Here is a 13,537-nt window from a genome sequence, read left to right on the forward strand (position 1 = left end):
GCCAATGAGCTGGAAACAGTGCCTGCCGCGTAGTAGGCACTCACAGTAAACATTTTTGAATGCAAAACAAACTTAGGAGAAAAAGGAATTCAAGAAAATTAAAAGTCCAGTAGAGAGGGATTCTCTTGGCTCGAATGTGTAGATCTGTTGTTGCCTGGGGACTTCTCTGAGTGATGTGTGGATTTTTATAAGGGATAATGGTCTTAGAAACTGTCTGTTACAGTCTTTGGGTCTTCATAAATAATAACTGCCTCCAAATCGTTGGTGGACAAGGAAGAAACTACCTTGGCAGGACATCTCAGCTCCCAAAAACTTTAGGTGTTCGCCTCGCTTACTTTAAATCTTTAGGGGTGGATAAAAACCCTTCTCAGATAGTCTCCCTGGGTAACCTAACCACTGCTCTCTTTCTTGCTAAAACAAAAGCAACTTAACCCTCAAAGAAAAAGAAAGAAAAAACTCCTACCCAGACTTGTAAGCTCCTGCAAAATATAACCCATCCTTTATTATCCTAAAGCTCAAGAGAAGCAAAACTTAAAAATAGTAATGTAATTCAATTCACTTTTAAGTTGGCTCTCTCTCCATTTAAGAAATAATTTAAAGTTAGCTGAAAGTAATCAGTTTTTTAAAGTTTTTTTTTTTAATGACAATATAAGGAAAACAGAAATTTCAGAATAGAGGACTTACACAGTCTGGTTTTTAAATCTTTTAAAATTAAAATTATTTCATTAAGAAAGTACCAATTATTTCTATTCACACTGATTCTTTTTTAGAGTTAGCTGTTTCATTAAATTCTAATCCTCTCTCACCCTCCCTTCCCCACCCCCCCTCACAAAACAGGGCTTCTGTGTTGACAGTCAGGGACTGCAAAAGTTTTTGAGGAGGCAAGAGTAGATAGAGGCCGCTGGGGTGAGGTGCGCTTTTGAAACCCCCACATGAGTTTTGCCTCAGTGCCATGGATATTTAGATTGGGGCTGAGAAAACTACATGGTATAGCCTGATGCTTTATTCTGCGATGAATGTGCCCAACACTAAAATGAACCTGCCAGAAGGCTTATTTCTTGTTTCTTGTTAGAACTCACATTCCTAGGTCAGTGTAAAAGACACAAGACATTCCAGTTCCCTTATTAATGCTTTGCTTTGGTTTTGATATTAAAGATAGACATGGGGGGGGTCCCCTACTGTTCTTTTTAGGGAAAGATGAATCTTCACAGTAAATTTGTGTGAGTTAAAAATCCAAAGATAGATAAATAATTAAATAAATGGAGGACAAAAAAGTAAAAAAACTGAATGTGTAAAAAAATCATCTGAAGGAGAAATTTCTCTAACAATTACATTTATAATATTCACTGTTGTTCACTGTAATATTCACTGTTATTATTACTTGCTTTTGGTCTCCTCTTCCATTTCTTTCCTAAATAAGTGTTTGGTCAGCTCCCCTCTAGTTTTCTAATGGAAACACTGAAAGTGGATTCCATTTTAAAGACAGACTTCTGTCCATTTTCCTTCTATTTGAACACGCAAAGGAAAAAATTTTGGAAGAATAAAACCACTTTTCACAAAGTTGAACATTGAAAAAGCAATTCCAAAAAAAAAAATCCAAAAATTCTATCCATGCACAAACACAAAATTCAACTTATTCTTAAGTGTTTCTTGCCAACATTTTTCAGTTTGTAATTGTTTTCTATTTATCTTTTTACGTCTTTGTTTTTCTGGCTGCTGTACCATGGCAGTTTGTTAAGCTGCCTCACAGTTTTTGTAACCATGTATTTTATTTAGGCTAATGCAACAAATATTTATTGTTGTCCCACATCTAAGATAACACTTTTAAAAACTTTTATAAGTAGTGCAGGAGGGAAAAATAATGCCAGAAAGATATTTTTGTTCATAGAATTCTTTCTGCTTTTGTATTAACTGCTTTGGATGAATCCCCAATATACATATTGCAGTTTAATCTAACATTTACCCCTGATTTATATCTTAAAATTTTACTATGTTCTATAAAAGAGAGGACACACACAAAAAGAGAGAAAAAAATCTAGAAAGCTGTTAGGGAAATAAATTAAAATAGACTATTTCATGTTTTCTAATAAATCATAGTTACTTTTGATATGGTTGCTATGAGATACAACAAAAGTAAAACATTTCCTGACAGCTTTTGACTTCAAAGTTTCTGGGCATTTTGAGGTTTTTTTGGTGTGAGTTTTATGTTGTTTATTTTTGTTGTTGTTTGCCTGTTTTATTGTTGTTACTGCCTTGGGGTGTTTTCTCTCTTCCTGCAGTTTCAAGTGTGGTTCTTTTTAAATGCCTGTAAACTTTGAGAAAGTGTAAATTAGTCCCAGTTTTAAAGGACAGGCAGCATTTTCTCCTGTCAAATAAATAAGGATAATTATGTGTTTAGGATATCTCATGAAATATAAGAGGGTCATAAGTAGAATAGAACATTTTCTTCATTCAAAGCCTCATTCGCTCACAAGTGTTTCAAACTTTTTAAAGGGATGTTTTTTAATCGGAAAAGTAGGACTCAAAGGGGGTAAGGGGTTAAAAACAACTATTTGTTTTGCTGAGTCAGTTTGTGACAAAAACTTAATTTTTTTTGACTCAGAATTAGTCAAGGAAATACTTTATTTTAGTAACTTCTTAAAGATACACGTTTGCACATTACTCCTGCTAAGTAAAGCAACCACGCTGGGCATCTTCCGTAGAGGTGAGGTAGTCTAAGCCTTTCTTCATTCTCTGTTCATGCTGCTTGTGCATTTTCTGGTTTACTCCAAAGTCGTTTGGTCAAAGATAACAAGCAGTTTGGTGTCCTGGAGCACAGAATGCAAAGTAGATCCCTGGTTTCAGTTGTAGGAAACTGCACAGTTCCAAGAGACACAAATGCTATTGCTCCAAAGAAAACAAACTCTGAGAAGGGGGATTCCACACCTAAACATTATTTAACATGAAGGTAGTAATGAAGCATTTTGTAAGCAGAATATCTTCTAAATATTTAAAGTATCTTAATTCAAAAATGAATGCTTTAGGATGTCAAACCAGACAAAATTGACTCAAGCTGAGCTTCTCAACATCTATATTTTTAAGACAATATTTTTCTAGCTAAAAAGTAAATTCTTTTCATTTGCTTTCTGCAAGTTTTATTCTTGTTAGGATTAATTGATTTCCTACTGTTACTTGTAAATGTCCCCCCCCCCCCAGGAGCTCCCTCAAATTTCCCCTCAAGTTCTTAGGGGGAAAATGTTGCTGTTAGTTTTGAGTTTATAATTTAAAAAAATGAGTGCATAGATCATTTCACTAGTATTTCATCACACACACACACACACTGGGAGAAAAAAAATCATTGAAAAACATTTTATTCTGTTTCCATGTACAAACCAGTTTCATAAACTGAAGAGATCCAACCTTAGTATTTTGTTTTGATTTTTACACTGCTTGTTTGGCCAAACCAGGATAGGATTCCTGGTTTTCAGCAGTTAATTTAGGAATTTTTTTTTTCATTCATTTACCTCCCCCAGAAACACTTCAGATTTTTTAAAATTTTATTTTGACAACTAGAACTTCCACTCTTTGAACATACCATGAAAATATTTGTTCAACATTTTTGTGATAAGTTATTGAATGGTTTATCTTTTCCCCTTTCACGCCTGCGGTGTGTTTATAAAGTATGTAGGAGGCAGATATTAGAGTTGTTTCTAAATTGCTTTCAAAGGAGGCTTCTGCTCCCATCCCCTTCCCTTCCTCTTCCTCCCTGCCCCTCCCCCCTCCCCTTTCCCTTCCTACCCTTCTCCTTTTGTTCCTCCATTTTTCTTCCTGCTCCCGACAGTCAATTCCTCCCCTCCTCCCCCTTTACCTTTACGAATTCTTTTCAGTTTTGAGTGTCCCTTTGTTGCTCCTCTCTCCCCGTTTATTGTGCCGCCTGCCGCCCCCTCTGCCCCTCAACTTTTGTCTCCCCTCCTTATAATCGATGCGCTTCTCCACACTTCTCTTCCTTCCCCTTCCCTCTGCTCTCCCACTTGTTAGCATTCAAACCGTTATCTCTGGTACCAGAGAAGATGCAGAAATGCTTTAATTATGTCACACACCAAAATGGGAAAGGTGGGTTTTTTGTTTGTTTGTTTTGCTTTGTTTTGGTTTTTTTTTAGGGGAACTCCAGGGTGTCAGACCCCCAGAACCCCTTCACCCTTACATTCCTAGCATTCACTAGAGAACAGTCACTGGACATTTTGACATCTTTGTATGGTAGTTTCCTGGCTCACATGGCTTAAGATTAATTTTGTTATTAGTTATGTTGAAAATTCTTTGAGAACAAAGACTATGTATCACTCAGGGAGTTAACACGTTGCTGACAGATGTCCACCAAAAATACATTGAATAAATGTGGTTCTCCCTGAGAAAAGGTGAGCTGGGAGTTGGTTGCTTTTTTTTTTTTTTTTTTTTTTTTTAATACAGCACAACCACACTGAAGAGCCTAATTGGTCTACACAAAGAATAGCAACCAAGGGGCACCTCTAGGCTCCTAATGTCCTAGCTCTGTGCTCATAGCAGTCCTGTGCTGAACTGCTGAGCCGGTTTCCTAAGTTAAGTCAAACAACCTAAGAATCCTTCTCCACCCAAGGTTTCAGGTAGTCAGGCAGCCATATCAGCTGCTTGCCATGTCCCTTGCTATGCCGGCTTCCCCTGGGGCCAAACAGGCAGGGTAGCAATCTCAAAGAAAAAACTCTACTTAATGCTTTCTGCTAAGAGCCATCTTAGCTCTCCCTTCTGGGAGTGTCACTCAGACCCCATTAACCATATAAAGATGCCTTATTTTCTTATGTCACTCAAAACTGTCACTTTGAAAGAGCTTCTCTTCTCAGTGATTCCCCAAACCCTCTGGGATCCCCTTCTCGCTCATATTAGATGGTTGTTAACTGAATGGTCCAGCTATCAGTTCTGCCACCAATACTAAGAGAAGGCAGAAAAACAATTTTTATAGTGATATAAATTAAACCTAAAATTAAGCAGGTCATGAAAATAGAATTGGATTTTAAAAAGAATTCTAATAATCATTACTAGGAAGAGTAGAGTAAAATAGTGTACCTTTAATCCCGGGCACTCAGGAGACAGAGGCAGGCATATCTCTGTGAGTTCATGGCCAGCCTGGTCTACATAGTGAGTTCCACGAGAGCCAGGACTATGTAAAAAGAACCTGTCTCAAAACATAAACAAACAAACAAATATTGTGAAATAGCATCCTACACTCCATATGATTGTATGAAAGAACTCTGTAACCTACTGAAGAGTCGAAAAGAACAATTTTAAAACAATAAGGAACATTCCTTAGCCAAGTGCTGTGTGTACTCAAGAGGCAGAAACAGAGGCAGACAGATCCCTGCGAGTTCCTGGCCAACCTGGTCAACATATTTAGTTCAGAACAGCCAGGACTATATGGTGGAAAGAAGGAAGGAAGGAAGGAAGGAAGGAAGGAAGGGAAGAAGAGAGCGAGAAAGAGGGAGGGAGGGAGGGAAGGAAGAAAAGAAAAGCAGGGCACGCTGCGGTGTCTGTGGACACATCCAGCTTAGCACGGACAGTGGGCTGTCTCAAAGGGAAAGGCACAGCAAGAGCCTGGGTTCAATCCCCAGGACCCAGATAGTGTAAAAAGAGAGTCAATTTCTATAGGTACAACACCCATACACCCATCTGTACATGTGCACACACCCACAATAAAGAAATGTAATCTTTTTTTTTTTTTTTTTTTTTTTTTTTTTTTTTTTTTTTTTTTTTTTTTTTTTTTTTTTTTTTTTTTGGTTTTTTGAGACAGGGTTTCTCTGTGCAGCCCTGGCTGTCCTGGAACTCACTCTGTAGACCAGGCTGGCCTCGAACTCAGAAATCCGCCTGACTCTGCCTCCCAGGTGCTGGGATTAAAGGCGTGCGCCACCACCGCCCGGCGAAATGTAATCATTTTAATAAAATAATATTTAGTGCAACATTTGTCATAACAGAACTAGAAACCCCTAAAGTTCAGCATAACCATGCCACAGGGTAGCTGTGAGGAGTGACAGTGTGGGAAGAGACATGCACCATCGTGACTGACTCCCACAATGACCCAAAGCTCTGGAAGTGAGGAATTACACGCATTATGGTTCTAATTCTATAAGTTCAAGAATGCATAAAACTAAGCAGTAAATTGCTTAGCTATACATGCAGGGGAAGTGAAGCAAAGAAAGTAAGAGAACACTAGACACCCAAGTGCAGAATGTGCTTGATCCCTGCGGAGCCAATCAGGGCTGATCCTGGAAAAGACAAATGGGGTACTTCAAAAAAACATTGAGGTTGTGTGGCAGCTCAGAAACTAGGCATGCTTTATATATTATCTTTGTTTGTTTGTTTGTTTGTGTTTGTTTTTCGAGACAGGGTTTCTCTATGTAGCCCTGGCTGCCCTGGAACTCATTCTGTAGACCAGGCTGGCCTCGAACTCAGAAATCCACCTGCCTCTGCTACCCAAATGCTGGGATCAAAGGTGTGCGCCACCACCGCCCGGCTTATATTATCTTTATTAATTATAGATCTTTCATAGTAGAACCCAATGTCTGCATGCCTGCAATCCTAACACTTGGGGATGGCAATAGGAGGTTCAGGAATTCAAGCTCATCCTCAGCTATCTAGTGGTAAGTTTGAAGGCAACCTGGGCAACATGAGACCATGGACAGAGGGAGAGGGAGGGGCTGAAACTACAGCAATGGAGGGTGGCTGGAACACTGAACTAAGAACTCTGATAATTCCCTTTAGAATTATTGCTCATTCATCTTCTTTCTCTGTATGTATCTCTTTCCTTCCCTCTTCAGAGTTTTCAAGATGTCCAGACCAAATCCACTATATTTTTACAGCCAACTATTAAAATGTCAAATGAATATTCAAATGAACCATCCAAGAATATTATTATAAACCAAATCAGGAGTTGCTTAGGACCCTTTGCTGTCCCAAGATTTGATGCCACCAGAATGTCCTCCATTAGCACCCAGGGCTGCAGGTTAACTGCCACTCCCCCAGATCAATCCCGGATGTGGCCTGACTTTAGCTAACGGTCTGATTAATTATGCATGTCTTCATAGTAAAATAAGATGGGGTGCCCTGAGACTTTGAGCCAACAGTACAATGGAGGAACAAGCATCCAGATTTGCATGTGGCTCCTATGTCCTGGACCCTGCAGGTAGGCACATCTCTCCTCTCAAACCCTGAGCCTTTTATTAGATACACTGCAATCCTCTGGAGGCAAAGACCCCAAATCTCCTTCATTGGTCCTGGGATTTCTTGCTGTGGAATCACATTCTACAACACGCTGGAAACCACAAGGCAGCGTCCACATCACCTCTTCTTCTCTGAGTGCATTATTTTCACCACACAGACCCTCTGTCACATCTCCATGAGCCCTGCAGTTTGAAAAAACATTACCTATTGAAAAATCCCATTGATCACGTAGTACAGAAGATTCCCTGACCACACAGAACTTCTACTCTATACAAACTACAAAATCCCACCAAAAGCAAAGACACTGAAATTTGCCCATAGGAGCCTGGTGAGGTAGCACAGGCCTTTCTTTAAACCCAGCACTCAAGATGCAGAGGCATGTGGGTCTCTGTGAGTTCCAAGGCCAGCCTGGTCTAGATAGGGAGTTCCAGGACTGCCAGGGCTGTGAGAAGTTTGCCTCTGCAGCCTTGCCCTGTAGGAGCAGATATCTCAGCCCTGGGAACACCCTGGGGACCGTCCGCCTTCAGCTTCCAGCATGTCTCTCTTCCCTCCTAGAGCCTGGTGGCTCTGGAGTAGGATTTTTAAACTGTAACTCAGAGCCAGTTCTCCCGTTGTCAGATTTTCTGAGAACGAGAAATGCAAATATATAGCAACTAACTAACTGTGAAGTGGACTATATGATTGTTTCTATTGCAAACGTGCTCCACTACTGCCCAGGTTGGTTTTATATTTTAAAAATAAACAACAACAGTGACAACAACAATGACAGCCCACTGGAGGCAGGAGAGGTAGAGCTTGGAGGGTAAGGGTGCTTGCATTCAAACGCCATGACCCACACAATAGAAGGAGAACTCACTTCTGAAACTTCTACTCAGACTTTCACCCACTGTGGCGTATATGTGTCCCTCCCCCACAAATACATAAATGAAAATTTAAAATGTAGCTTGATGTGGTGGCGCACATCTTTAATCCCAGTGCTATGGAGGCAGAGGCAGGAGAATCTCTGAGGTTGAGGCCAACCTGGTCTACAAAGTGAGTTCCGGGACAGCCAGGGCTACCCAGAGAAACCCTGTCTCAAAAAACCAAAAAAGAAAAAAGAAAAAAAAAGAAAAAACAAAAACAAATAAACAAACAAACAGAAAGAAGCAGAGGTAGACAGAACTCTGGAAGTTCCAGATCAGCCCTGTTTACATGGCAAGTTCCCAGCCAAGACAGTGTCTCAAATTTAAATTAAATAACAGTTTGTGTGTGTGTGTGTGTGTGTGTGTGTGTGTGTGTGTAGTGGGTAGGATGCCCACAGAAGTCAGAAGAGCTTTTCAGATCCCCCGTTTTTGCTTGGGTTGCTGTTTTTTTTTTTTTAAAGATTTATTTTATGTATATGAGTACACTATCACTGTCTTCAGACACACCAGAAGAGGGCATTAGATCCAATTACAGATGGTTGTGAGCCACCATGTGGTTGCTGGGAATTGAACTCATGAACTTCAGAAGAGCAGTCAGTAGAAGAGCAGCCAGTGCTCTTAGCCGCTGAGCCATCTCTCCAGCCCCGTGTTGCTGTATTTTTGAAAGAATATCTCATATAGTCCAGGGTTAGCTTCACTACCCAGCTAAGAATGACCTCTAACTCAACATTTATAGTGCCAGAACTATAAAACACCCAGGTTATACAGTGCTAAAGATCAAATGCTTGGCTTCATTCACACTAGACAAGCAAGCTAGCAATGAGCCGCATCCCCAGCTCTGAGATGGAATAGCTAAGCTGACTCCAGTACCAGATGGCCTCGGAAGCCTGTAGGTAGTCCATTCTGTTTTGAAGAGCCAACTGAGTTGGACAATGGGGTAGGGAAATGTGTTAGTGATTGTGCCCGAGGCAACTGGGGAGTAACTGGGGAGGGGATTCTTATAGAAATCAAGGTAAGCAGAGGCTGCATCACCAGGCATTGTGTCACCTCTGGTCCCCTGCTCTGCAGGAATTGTAAGAGGGATCAGAGGGGGATGTGGCTTTCTGAGTCAGCCTCAGAGTTTGGAGAGAAGAGAAGAGGCCAAGACAGGGAAGGCCTGCTCTGAGTCAGCCTGCCCACTGAGGCAAGCTGGGCCTGGAATGTCTGCAGTGTCGGTAGGGGGAGGTGGTGGTGAGTCACCGGTGGGGGCTGGAAGAGCCAGCAAAAGCCCTGAGAGAAAACTCCTGTTTTCTCCTGAGAGAAAGCTCCTGCTCCAACTCAGAATCCAGGAGGGGCCGAGAAGCGGAAGCCTGCTTCATGTCACAGTGCAGGCCACCCCAGGCTACCCCACCCCACCCCTCTGAGACAGAGACAGAGACAGAGACAGAGAGAGAGAGAAAGACAGAGACAGAGACAGAGAGACACAGACAGAGACAGAGAGACACAGAGAGACAGAGACAGAGAGAGACACAGAGAGAGAGAGGGAGAGACAGAGAGACAGAGAAAGAGACTGAGAGAGAGACAGAGACAGAGAGAGAGAGACAGAGACAGAGAGAGAGACACAGAGAGAGACAGAGACAGAGAGAGACAGAGAAAGAGACAGGGAGAGACACAGAGAGACAGAGAGAGATTGATTGATTCACACTATAGCCTAGGCTAGCCTGGAACTCACTTTATGTATAGGCTAGCCTGAAACATGGAGTTCTCCTACCTCAGCTTTGCAAGTGTTTCAGGCACAGCCCATCACACCAGCTTCTCTCTACCTACCTCATCTTGAACCTTTAATTTTCAGGGTTCCCTAGTATCTCCTATCCGTTCTCTCCACTTGCCTAAATTTAGTGCCAATTAGGGTGTCCTTGAGACTCACATTGTCTGCTTCCTTTGACTCCTCACAACCAAAACTCTTCTGAAGTGACATAGGCAGAAGGGGACTCTGCTCCCTTCTGACACTAACCCCTCCCCCACATGCCCCCCACCCCCCCAAGTCACACAGGATTTGAGCATCAAGGATCTGCTCCTTTTGGTGTGGTCTGGTATACTGAGCTGCCACTTGGATTTATTGAACTACTTTGATCAAGTCCAGCAGGTCTGTGCTAAGGGTGCAAGTGGTGGAGTATGTACTTAGTCAACATTTTCAAAGTCCTGGGTTTGATCCCCACCACCACAAATTAAAAGGAAACAATTCTACCATATCTTTGCAACCTCCAGACACTTCCCAGAATCAGTTTCTCTGCTTTCCTGCCTCCCAAGGGGGGCTCTGGGCACTCATGGGGTGTCTGGATTTTGTCTGTTTTTTTACTGGCCCTCTCCTCTTGGTTTTGTTGCTTCTCAGAAGTGGAGAACTTGTAGACTCCAGCCCATGACACCTCCTCTTTGATTTGCCCATTTCGGGCACAGAGACCACTTCATAATCACGGGGAGACTTTTGACGGTGTTACATGCCTGCAATCCCAGCACTGAGGAGGCTGAGGTAGGAGGACCAGATGTTTGAAGCCATCCTGAACTACAAAACAAAACTCTATCCCCAAAACCAAACAAGTGGGGTGCTAGTTCCTATAATTTCAGCATGAGGGGAAGCCAAGGCTAGAGGATTTCTGTGGGTTAGAGATGGCCAGCCTGGGCTACATAGTGAGTTTTGGGAGAGCCTGGGCTACAGAGTAAAACCCTTTCTCAAACAAAACAAAACAAAAACAAACAAACAAAAAGAAAAACAAAGCAAAAAAAAAACAAAAACTGGGTATTGTAGGATGATACCTGTAATCCAAACACTTGGGAGACAGCAGCAGAGAATGGGAAAGCCAAAACCATTTTCAGCTATATGGCCAAGTTAGTTAGTTTGAGGCCAATCAGGGCTTTCTGAGACCATCTCAGACAAACAATGGTCATGGAAACACAATCCTGGGGCTGTGGTGGTGCACGCCTTTAATCCCAGCACCTGGGAGGCAGAAACAGGTGGATTTCTGAGTTCAAGGCCAGCCTGGTCTACAGAGTGAGTTCCAGGACAGCCAGGGCTACTCAGAGAAACCCTGTCTCGAGAAAAACAAAACAAAACCAACATCAGCAACGACAAAGAAATCAAGGGGCCACCAGGAGATGGCTGCAAAGGCTGGCAGACAGGGACTGAAAGCACCACCTCAGAGCATAGAGGAGTCAGCGGCTCTCATGGTCTGGAGGACTTACCACAGAGCCTTCCTTGACTTTGCCATGGCACCAGATTCTAGGGGCCAGAAAATGGCATCTCCTGTTTTGGGGTACCATCCGCCTTCAGACAGCAGTGCCCAGGCTTTGATACAAACCTCACACATCCATTAACTATGTTACTCAGCAGCATGCAAGATGTCAAGCAGCCCCTGCCTCCCCTCTAGAAGCTCAATCTGCCCTGACATCTAATCTCAGGCCCTCTGGTAGCTGGGAGATGCAATGCAGAGCTTGCTTCCAAGGAAGAAGGCTGTCTAGATGTTAAGTGATGGCTGAGTGGGCGGGGTAGGTTTCCAGGAGGCAGAAGTGAGCAGTCTTTCCAGTCCAACGACCTCTCATCCCACAAGGACACTTAACTCCATGTGAAATCTTCCACTGAGGAGGCCAGAGTAACAAAGTGACCTCCATTAGGCCCTGGGGCGATAGACAGGACGTGAGTTTACTGGGCTAAGGGTTCCAAAGGCCAGGATGAGTGAAGAAGAGGAGGAAGGGCCCAAGGAAAGGCCTTCCAGGACTGCCAAAGATGGAATCTAAACCTGGTAGCCAGAGACATGTCCTAAATGGAAAAGCAAATTAAGATTTTCAAGGGACCCTGGACTGAGGAGGAGACAGTCCTGAATCCCAAGAAACCTCACTATGCTGAGAGGACATGGTCCCAACGTCATGGCTCCTCCTAGAGAGCCTTCAGACTGATAAGAGATAGAGGCCCTGACTCAGAACTCAGAAGGATGAAGGGACTTCCAGAGGGCCTGTGACAAAAGAGGACATGACAGACCAGGCGGTGGTGATATACACCTTTAATCCCAGCACTTGGGAGGCAGAGGCAGAGGCAGGCAGACTTCTGAGTTCGAGGCCAGCATGGTCTACAGAGTGAGTTCCAGGACAGCCAGGGCTACACAGAGAAACCCTGTCTCGAAAAACAAAACAAAACAAACAAATAAAAAAAGAATATGACAGGATCACAGGCTGTGGTGTTGAGGGGGGCTTGGATTTCATACATATTTTTATTTCTATTTTTGAGCAGGGTTGTGTTTGAGATAGGGTTTTGTTGTTGTTGTTGTTGTTGTTTTTGTTTTGTTTTTTGTTTTTCAAGACAGGGTTTCTCTGTATAGTCCTGACTATCCTGGAACTCACTTTGTAGACCAGGCTGGCCTTCAACTCAGAAATCCACCTGCCTCTGCCTCCCAAGTACTAAGATTATTAAAGCCATGTGCCACTACCAAAGCCCAACTTTTAAAAATATTTTTAAAATATTTTTTTAATTTATTATATGTAAGTACACTGTCGCTGTCTTTAGACACTTTTTCTCCTCTCTCTGCCCCGCTCACTCCAGCCCCACTCACTCCTGCCTCAAGATTTATTTATTATTATACATAAGTACACTGTAGCTGTATTCGGACACACCAGAAAAGGGCATCAGATCTCATTATGGGTGGTTGTGAGCCACCATGTAGTTGCTGGGATTTGAACTCAGGACCTTCAGAAGAGCAGTTGAGCTCTCTCTCCAGCCCTATAAATAAATAGTTTTTAAAAAAAATTTTTTTACAGGTTACTTTTTTATGTGTAAGAGTGTCTTGTGTGTATGCATGTGTACTGTGTGCATGTATGTGCATGCAGTGGGCTACAGAAGAAGGCATCAGCTTCCCTGGAATTGAAGTTACAGATAGCTGTGAGCCACCATGTATGTGCTTGGAGCTAAACCTAGGTCCCACACAAAAGCAACAAGTGCTCTTACTCATCAAGCCACCTCCCCAGCCCCTTGATAAGTCTTCTCATTGGTGCGTTAAAATTGATTGACATAGGGTCTTGCTATGCATCACTTGCTACTTTCAGATCCACAGAGTCTTCTTGCCTTGGTCTCCCAAGTGCCGTGGTTACCAACATCACTGCCAGGCCAGGCCAGGCCAGGCCCAGGCTTTTTTAGTTTTTTTTGTTTTTTTTTTTTGTTTTTTTGTTTTGTTTGTTTTTTTGTTTTTGTTTTTGTTTTTTTGTTTTCTTTTTTTTTTTTGAAATGGCTTTATTGTAGAGTCCAGACTGGCTTCAAATTCTCAGCAACCCTCCTCCTTCAACCTTCTGAGTACAGGCATACTCCACCATGATTGGCTTATAAATCTTTACACGGAGCTACTAAGGTCGCAACCATTGGGAGCCTGCTTACCTAGCATGTCTGAAGC

This window comes from Mastomys coucha, unplaced genomic scaffold, assembly GCF_008632895.1.
Source record: "Mastomys coucha isolate ucsf_1 unplaced genomic scaffold, UCSF_Mcou_1 pScaffold5, whole genome shotgun sequence".
NCBI lineage: Eukaryota > Metazoa > Chordata > Mammalia > Rodentia > Muridae > Mastomys > Mastomys coucha.